General features: G+C 45.7%; 1 protein-coding gene and 1 pseudogene across 1 annotated transcript in view; one reads left to right on the top strand and one right to left on the bottom strand.

Annotated features, from left to right (window-relative positions):
• Positions 1-3278: 3278 nt before the first annotated feature.
• PARP4 (poly(ADP-ribose) polymerase family member 4) overlaps positions 3279-9425 on the top strand; it is a 103718-nt gene continuing 97571 nt past the window's right edge. The window contains exon 1 of the mRNA XM_035003769.1: positions 3279-3500. The gene's annotated coding sequence lies outside the window, so the exon portion shown is untranslated. The remainder of the gene's footprint in view (positions 3501-9425) is intronic.
• On the bottom strand, positions 4637-8230 carry LOC118009107 (annotated as a pseudogene).

Raw genomic sequence — 9425 nt, 5'->3', positions numbered from 1 at the left:
AGAAAGAAAGAAAGAAAGAAAGAAAGAAAGAAAGAAAGAAAGAAAGAGGGAAAGGAGAAAGAAAGAAAAGAAAGAGAGGAGAAAAGTTAAAAGGGGCACCTGGATGGCTCAGTGAGTTTAGCATCTGACTTTGGCTCAGGTTGTGATCTCAGGGTCCTGGAACCAAGCCCCGGGTGAAGCCCACATCTGGCTCCAAGTTCAGCAGGAAATCTGCTTCTCCGTCTCCCTCTTCCTCTGCTCCTTTCCCCCCACCCTGCTCATGTGCACACTCTCTCTCTCTCTCACTCTCTCAAATAAATTAATAAAATCTTTTTTAAAATTTAGAAAAGTTAAAAAAAATACTCTCAGGTCTTTGCCAATTGGCTCTGTGTTGGGGCATTCTTTCTATGTTTAGGCGGGCTATTTATAACTCTGCCTCCAGGGGCACCTGTGTGGCTCAGTTGTCGTGCGTCTGCCTTCGGCTCAGGTCATGATCGCAGGATCCCTGCATCGGGCTCCCTGCTCCACGGGAAGCCTGCTTCTCCCTCTCCCCCTGCTTGTGTTCCTTCTCTCTCTCTCTCTCTCTCTCTCTCTCTCGCAAATAAATAAACAAAATCTTTAAAAAAAAAATAACTCTGCCTCCAGTTCCTGCTCGTGCTGAGCCTTGACAAAGGAAAGTTTCAACTTTTAATGTTTGTGGGCCCTACTCCTGGGCTCCCAGGGAAGCCACACTTTAATTTTTACCAAGATCAGAATGACTTAACCAAACTTCAAAGCAGAGGCCCTATTTCTGCCCCAGCACACATTGTACATCTGCTTTGTTAGCAAATAATCTAAAAAAAATTTTCAACTAAAAAAGTAAAAATCTCCCTAAATTCTATTCCCATACCTCCAAAGCCTACAAGATTGCACTTACCAAAGGCATAAGATAAAGTTTGTAATTTTCTGGAATGTCCTTCCTCATGATGATTTATAATCTTGGTGTAACAACAACAACAACAAAAACCATATATAACCCTGTATTAAACATTCTTTCTCCAGAGCACTCTCTTCTTTGTGAAGATTGTGTATCTGGGGCAGCTGTCCTCACTTGGGCTCAAATAAAACTCTCTCTTTTTTTAAGAAATTCTAAAAGGTTTGTTTATTTTGCATTTGATGCTGGATTGTCAAGTGCAACAGTGAAGAAAGAATTCTTGAGACATTTTATGGTGCAAAAAGGTGTTTTTATTAGAGCATAGGGACAGACCCATGGGCAGAAAGAGCTGTATTGTGATTGTAAGGAGTGACTGATTATATAGGGTTTTCTATCCTAAGGAGGTGAAGGTGTCATTAGGGCTCCAGGAAATTGAGTCTATAGGTTCCTGGAGATCTAATTATTAAGACTGTGTTTTTCTTGTAAATCATTAAGACAGTTAAAAATTATAGTGGAGTTACATGTCCTGCATGACTGTGATATTTATCAGTTGACCATTTGTTTCTCTCCTGCCTTTTTTCTTAGGCAGTCACCAGTGCCTGAGGAATGTTAAACGTGGGGTGTCAGCTCCTGTTTTGCCCTCAGCTTGCCTTTTGCTCTCTCATCAGCTTCAACAGCCTAAAGATCAGCCAGAATTATAATCTTATGTGTTCTCAAGTCTTTTCTGAGCATGAGTCCTGGGCAAGTGTGATGCTTTCTAGATGCCCCCGTATACACAGGAGTTTTCCAAAGCCCTTATTCCTCCAAAAAATCACACTCCTGGCTTTTTTTCTCATGCTTTCCTCCTAGTCCTTCAGCCTGTCCTTTGCCCCAACTGTTTTTTGGGTTTTGTTGCCCCAAGCAGGAGTTGGTTCATTTGCGTTTCACTGTTTTTGAACATTACATTCCCTAAGTAGCTGTTTTTGTGCCCTGAGAAAATTTGAGTTAGGGAAAACAAAGGTAAGCCCATAGTATCAGTCCCTCACCGAACCCCCACACAGGTCAAAACAAACATAATTCCTTAAGACAAAGTCTCGGTTCCCTCCAGAGCCAGATTATCCAAGCTGGGAATGAAGGCTGGCAAAGGTAATGAAGCTAGAATAAGTGAAAACATGTAAACATCTCCTGCCTGGTTTCAGTCGCCTTTTTCCTGGCTGCACATTTGCTTGTTTGCTGTAAACCTTTGACTATCTTCTGCGGTCTGATAAGGTGGTTTCTGACAGTTTATGCCGGGTTTTAAAAATGTTTTTGGGAAAGGATGGACCCTGGGGCTCCCTACTATACCATTTTTGCTGAAGTCAGCTAAGTTGATTCTTACACCATCCAAAAGGTAATGATGAAAGTACCTTGTCTACAATCCCTGAGTAATGAATAGAAGAGTCAGAATTCAAATCCATACCCTCTCTACCTCTCTTCTATTCTCATTTAATTCAGTATCTGGGGAATTTTATTGTTTCCTATTATTCTCCCTCCCCACTCAATGAATCTCAGCCCCCACCTCTCTGGAATGGCAGATCTACATTTATAACTACTTGAGAACACTACCTAACAAGCTTCAAATTCAGGAAGTCCTAAACTAAATTCATTATCTTAACCTCCTGCTTCTCCATTCTCAAACCTTCCCGAAATTTGCTTCTTAACTTGCTTCCGGGAATTACTCTCACTTCTCAGTTAAATGGCAGCGCCATCCACTCACTTTTACCAAACTCCCAACTTTGGAGTTAACCTCATTGGCCAAATCCTGCCTGAAAGATGGAACTGAAAAAATCCTGAACCCTTGGGGCGCCTGGGTGGCTCGGTAGGTTAAGCCTCCGACTTTGACTCAGATCATGATCTCAGGGTCCTGGGACTGAGCCCCCTTCAAGCCCCCGTAGGCTCCACGCTCAGGAGGGAGTCGGCTTGAGGATTCTCTCCCTCTGCCCGCCCCCCCCGGCTTGTGATCTCTCTCTCAAATAAAATCTTTTTTTTTTTTTAGATTTTATTTACTTATTTGACAGAGAGAGAGAGAGCACAAGCGGGGGGAGCACCAGGCAGTGGGAGAGGGAGAAGCAGGCTTCCCACCGAGCAGGGAGCCTGATGCGGGGCTCGATCCCAGGAACCTGGGATCATGACCTGAGCCGAAGGCAGACGCTTAACGACTGAGCCACCCAGGCGCCCCTCAAATAAATAAAATCTTTAAAAAAAAAAAAAAATCCTGAATCCTCAGTCTGATCCAGGAAGAGAAACCCTACCCGAGCCCAAAGCCTAATCCCGGAGCAGCCCCTCAATCCTCCGCCACGCAGCGCTCGGCCTCTGGAGGCAGCCTTGGGCGGGCTTCCGGCAGCGCTCTTACAGACACTGCCTGCCGGGCCGCGCCTCAGGTCAGCGCCGGGAGCCTGGAGCCCGGAATCCGGAAGCAGGCGGTGCGGGAGCTCTGGTGGCGGGGAGCGCCGGCAGCGGGGAGCGCCGGCAGCGGGGAGCGCCGGGAGCCGGGGAGCGCCGGGAGCCGGGAGCGTCAGACGCGAGGAGAGTCCCGAGTCTGGAGCGCCAGGAGCCGCGAGCGTCGGGAGTGGGCCGGATCCCCTGGCAGGTGCGTGGGCGCCGCTGGCTAGACCACCAGGCCCGGCACAGGCCGGGCCCCGTCGGCGGTCCGGGTAGTCCTGGCCAGGAGGTGGCCGCGTCGACTCCCTTCCGGAGCGGGGGACTCAGCTCTGTGCCGCCGCTGTCCGTGGTTGCGTAGTTGTCTTGACCGCGCTGGTTGCTGTGGGACTGGAGGCGCGCTCCTGCAGCCCGCGCCGTCGGGGGAGTGGGCGTGTTCTCGTGCGGGTCGCCGGCCCAGGTGACAGGACACAGGTGGGGCCGCCAAGGAGAGCGGGTGCTCAGAGCCGGGTCTCTGGGCGCGCCCGGGGCTCAGGGAAAGTGAGCAGATCGCTTACCTTCGTTTTCCCTAACTTCCAGTAGGCAGACACCCTGTCTTCTTCAAATGAGGTATTCTTAAAGTTAGATTTGGGAAAAGGAAACTTTTTCCCAAAAATGCAGTATTTTGGTGAATAACCAGGGAATGTAATTTGACCTCAAAATTAGAAATACCATGATAGAAACATTTAATGTGCATGTTGAAGATCAAAGTTGAAAACTTGGAAATCCGTTAAATACTTCCTGCAGGGAATGCCCAGTGACTCAGCTGGAGGACTGAGTTGGTCCAGAGTAACACGGCGCTGCTGAATGAACTTTTGATTCTGGATTGCAAAATAACAGTAAACATATAAAAATATATAAAGCGAAGTGTTATGATAAAGGAGAAATTCACTCTCCATATGTGCATGTTGCGGATAGAGTAGCTGGAATTTGTGAGGAGGAGCTCAGGGAGTTTCTCAGGAGCTGGGGAGGTGTGCTCTTGTCCTGTGCGCGTAACACAGGGCCTGATGGATGGAGAGCACTCCGAAATCTCATATGTACACAATAAGGTCTGATGACCACATGAATGAACGCTGACTGTGGAGGAGAAGTTTGGAAATGAGGGAGAGACTGGTGGCACATGTTACGAAAGCTGCTAGCCAGGAGAGGCCACACATTTAAGAGAGACTCCATATACAGTCTGGAAGAAGACAGAAGTCAAGGCCTGGCCTGAGACTTCATAGAATTTTTTTTTTTTGAAAGCATTTTACTGATTTTAATTACATGCATGCTTTTCTTCTGTAAATAGACAATAAATTTTTGTAGATTGTCTTGATGTGTTATCTTTATTTTGGATTTCCTCTATGTGAAACCAGTGAATATAACTAAGCGTTAGTGGGTTGGAGGAAAAGAAACTGGTTATTAGGCAAGAACAGGGCTGTAGTTATCCAGGACTTTCAGTGATGCAGACGGGTATATTTTGCAGGTTTATAGGTCAGCACCTTCACCTTTTTCCAATGGTATTTCATTGTGAGGGATCAAACACTAATTTTTGCCGATGCTGAAGCCTGTCCTTGAGAATTGGATGCCTGGCACTCACATTCTCCAGCATCTTCCTTACTGAGAGGAGATACCAGCACCCAGCCAGTGACTTCATGCTTTTCTGGGCCACCCCGGGTCTGAATAGGCAGGTTGTCCCGGTCACCAGGCAAGAGTTCTGTCCTTTGAACTCCATAGTTACCCCTTTTTACCTTGTTCCAGATGAGGACAGGGGTTGGGATTCCGATGACCTCACAGCTCAAGTACACCTGGGCGCCAGTGACATTCCGGATGTCCTTGGGGGGTGTCACAATGGAAGGACCTTGCTCTCGCAGGTGCCCTTGCTGACCTGGGTGATGGCCTTCTCCCCTCAGGCTGGCGGCGCGCAGCTGGCACCCGCTGGGGTAGGTGACGTCGTCGCTGCCGCACACCGGGTAGCGGCTCTTGCACGCGCACACGCCGCTCACCCCCGGGCCGCCGGCTGCTGCCCCGGCCTTACCCTTCCGCCTCTTGCGGCTCTTCACGCACTCCATGCCCGGCGCTCAGTGCCCCCTGCCGGCGCCCCCGGCCCCGCACGGCTTGCCCTCGCCGCGGGCGCACACCGGGCAGCAGCCGCACGCGTCGCGGGTCTCGCCCAGCTGGCAGCCCCGCTGGGGCAGGGGCGGTCAGGCGGCCGGCTCGCAGGGGCCGCAGGCGTCCGAAGAGGAGGAAGAGGAGAGGGGCAGGAGCAGGAGCAGCAACCCGGCGGCGCCGAGGAGCAGGACGCGCAGCGGCGGCCGCTCCAGGGCTGGGTGCGGAGGCGGCGGGAGCGCGAGTCAAGATTTCATAGAATTTAATAGTGTTAGTTTCACTTTCTACAATCAATAGGAAGACGGAAGTCGAGGCCTGACTTGAGATTTCACAGTATTTGAGTGTTAGTTTCACTACCTCCTACAGGGCCTCAGCTGTTAAAGAATGGGCCAGGGAGTTGTTTAAAATGTTCGTTTATACTTTGGCTTCACAACAATGCCACTGAACTGTAGACTTAAAAATGGTTAAAATGGTAAATTTTATGTGAGGTACATTTTACCACCAAAATAACGGCTAAAAATTATCTATACTGTTTGGCTCAGTAATTCCACTTCTGGCCATCTATTCTAAGGAAACAGTGACAGAGATTTGGCCAAAAATATATGAATAAAACATTTTCCTCAAAGTATATTTAGAATAATGAACGATTTTCAGTAACCAAATATCTGATGACTTGGGGAAGAGTTAAATTACACATAGCCTCTATGAATATTTTCAAAGACTATTTAGTGATAATGGGCAAATTCTCATTAAAAGTTAGATAAAAGAAACTGGCTATAAAATTCAATAAATATCCACAAATAACTTATATTTTTATTAAAATAATTTATAAAATATATTGATAGAGGAAAGAATAATATCAAAGATATTGAAAGAAATCTCAAAATTTCTCAATGGAGGGATCATGCTTTTTTTTTTTTTTAAGATTTTATTTATTTATTTGACAGAGAGAGACATAGCGAGAGAGGGAACACAAGCAGGGGGAGTGGGAGAGGGAGAAGCAGGCTTCCTGCTGAGCAGGGAGCCCGATGCGGGGCTCGATCCCAGGACCCTGGGATCACGACCTGAGCGGAAGGCAGACGCTTAACGACTGAGCCACCCAGGCACCCCTGGAGGGATCGTGCTTTTCTGGAACAACTTTACTGAGATATAATTTACATACTATTAAATTCACCCATTTTAATTGTATGATTCAAAGATTTTTAATAAGTTGTGCATCATCACCATAATCTAGTTTAGAACATTTCCAGCACTGTAGGTGCTCTTTACTTTTCTTCATACTGGTTAATCTACTTTGGGAGAGACGTTTTTTTTTAGAAAGACAAATTCATATTACTTTCCTAGGAAATTTAAGCAAAACTGAAAAGTAGTACAATTTAAGGTAAAACTGAAAAGTAATATAATTTAACAAGAATAAAAATTAAGCTTTTTGACTCAGTATTGTTTAGGATTTCAGGACTGTTTTCTAAGACAATCATTGGAATTGCAAACAAAGATTTATATGTAAGGGTGTCATCATAGCTTTTTTTTTCTTAAAGATTTATTTATTTGAGAGAAGAGGGGGAGCACAAAGGAAGAGGGAGAGACAATCTTCAGCAGACTCCCCTGGAGCCCAAGAGTCAGACACATAACCAGTTGAGCTACCCAGATACCCCCATAGCTTTGTGGGTTTGTTTTATTTTTTAAGATTTTATTTATTTATTTATCAGACAGAGAGAGAGCATGCAAGCTAGCACAAGAAGGGAGAGCAGCAGGTAGAGGGAGAAGCAGTCTCCCCACTAAGCAAGGAGCCTGATGTGGGACTCGATCCCAGGACCCTGGGATCACGACCTGAGCCAAAGGCAGATGCTTAACCAACTGAGCCACCCAGGCATACCTATAGCTTTGTTACTGATACCAAAATTTAGAAGTAATTTGATTACCCAACAATAGAAATAGTTCATTTATGATACATATCTAAGATAGCCTCTATTAAAAATGTTTTCCAAGAATAATTAATGATTTAATGCTAAAGACAAAATGCTGACATAAAATGCAAGATAGATATTGTGAATATGGTATAATTTCAATTTTGATAATAACATAGTCCATCACAGTACATACACACAGAAAAAAAGCCTGGAAGAAAAGGCAAAAGAAGTTGTTAACATGGCCTCTAGGTTTTGAGATTATTTTGCTGCTATTATGCAGTTCTGAATTTTCCAAATTTTCTAAGATGAGCATGAATGACTTTTCTATTAGAAAACTTTTTTTTAAAGATTTTATTTATTTGAGAGAGAGAGAATGGGAGACAGAGAGCATGAGAGGGTCCGGGAGAGTCAGAGGGAGAAGCAGACTCCGCACTGAGCAGGGAGCCCGATGCCGGGCTCGATCCTAGGACTCCAGGATCATGACCTGAGCCAAAGGCAGGCACTTAACCGACTGAGCCACCAACTGGGTGGCTCAGGTCATGATCCCAGTGTTCTGGGATCAAGCCCCGCATCAGGCTCCCTGTTCAGCGGAGAGCCTGCTTCTCCCTCTCTCTCTGTCAAATAAATAAATAAAATCTTAAAAAAAAAAAAAAATTTTTTTTTAAAGACCAGGTCAGAGGACTTAAGAACACACCCAGGACAGATCTAGAGAGGTGGATCTGAGTATCCATTCCCACTTCAGCCTTCCTTGCCCAACATAGGCAGGGTACATTACATAGAGACTGTCCTGAACGTTGTTAAAGATTCATTAGAGTTTTAGTGTTTTGTTTGTTTGTTCTTTTACTGTCAGAAATTAAAAACAAGATAGATCAATTAATCTAAATAACAGTGTGATACCTTTCATGGTATCCATCAGCATCTCTCTCATCTATAAACCCTGGTAAGTATGAATCAATTCAAATGTAAAGGACAATCAATACATAGGAAATTAGAAGTATTAATGCTATGGAAAGGCAGAGTTAGATCAAGAGACTTCAGTTTAACCAGACATCATAAGAAAAAAAAAATGTGAACCCCTAATTTGTTCATTTACTGAACAGATAATTTAGGTCCTAAGTGTGGGGTGGGGATAGAGAGAAGTGTCCCAGGGGAAGGCACAGCACGTGTGAAGGCCCTAAGGACCCAACTTGGAGTTTTGCCAACCTGGAGAAAAAGCCAGTGTGACAAGGGCAGAGTGAGAGAGGTGCAGGAGGAGGCTGTGGAGAGAGGCCAGGCCTTGAACCATGGTAAGAAATTTGAATTTCACTTGAAACATAAAAAAAAAAAAGTTTACCCAAGCTACAATGTAGAGGAACTTAGAGGCAGAGAGGAGCAGAAGTGGGAGAGGAAGTTAGGTCTCCACTGATGGGGGCCAGGGTGACATAGGAGATGGGGAAGTGGGTCGATTGCACCTGCTGTGAGAAGGAAATGCTGATGGCCAAAGGGGGTAAGATGGGGAGAAATCACAGGTAGCACCCAGTGGCTTGAGCAGCCAGCAACAGCCAGCAGCCACTTCCCAAGAGGAGAACAGGGGTAGGCCTATGTTGTGGATTTGGCAAATCTGGGGTGCCTGAGGTACACACATGGGGAAGGCAGTGGTCATTTTGTCCTAAATTAGGGGTGGTCCTCATATAGACGTCCTTCAGGGCCTTGAAGAATGGGCACCATTGCTCAGGCAAGGAGACTAGAACGAGGACTCCAGCCTGGGAGAACTGGGCATTCCAGGGGCAGGTGGAGCTGAAGAAGGAACATGAACCCTGGACACGCGGTTGGGAGGCTGGGCCCTGTAGGTTCCTGACAACTACCTGCCTCACTCAGTCAGACCTGGGAGCCGCTTTCCATGAAACACCACCTTATTTGGGGGAACCTGTTAGAGGTGACTCCAGTTTTTAAAAATTGATAAATAGCTACTGTGAATTAAATCCAGTATCTCACCACTTATTAGTTTATTATTACATACCTATAAATGTCTTTCCATTCAAAATATGCCTATTTTTCTTAGAAGTAATTCTTTTCTATATGTGGGAAAGTATGATAATAAAAGAAATTAAATTAAAATA

The sequence above is a fragment of the Mirounga leonina genome, unplaced genomic scaffold (assembly GCF_011800145.1).
Source record: "Mirounga leonina isolate KUSES-001 unplaced genomic scaffold, KU_Mleo_1.0 Mir_127, whole genome shotgun sequence".
NCBI lineage: Eukaryota > Metazoa > Chordata > Mammalia > Carnivora > Phocidae > Mirounga > Mirounga leonina.
This window is presented reverse-complemented; position numbering and strand designations above follow the sequence as displayed.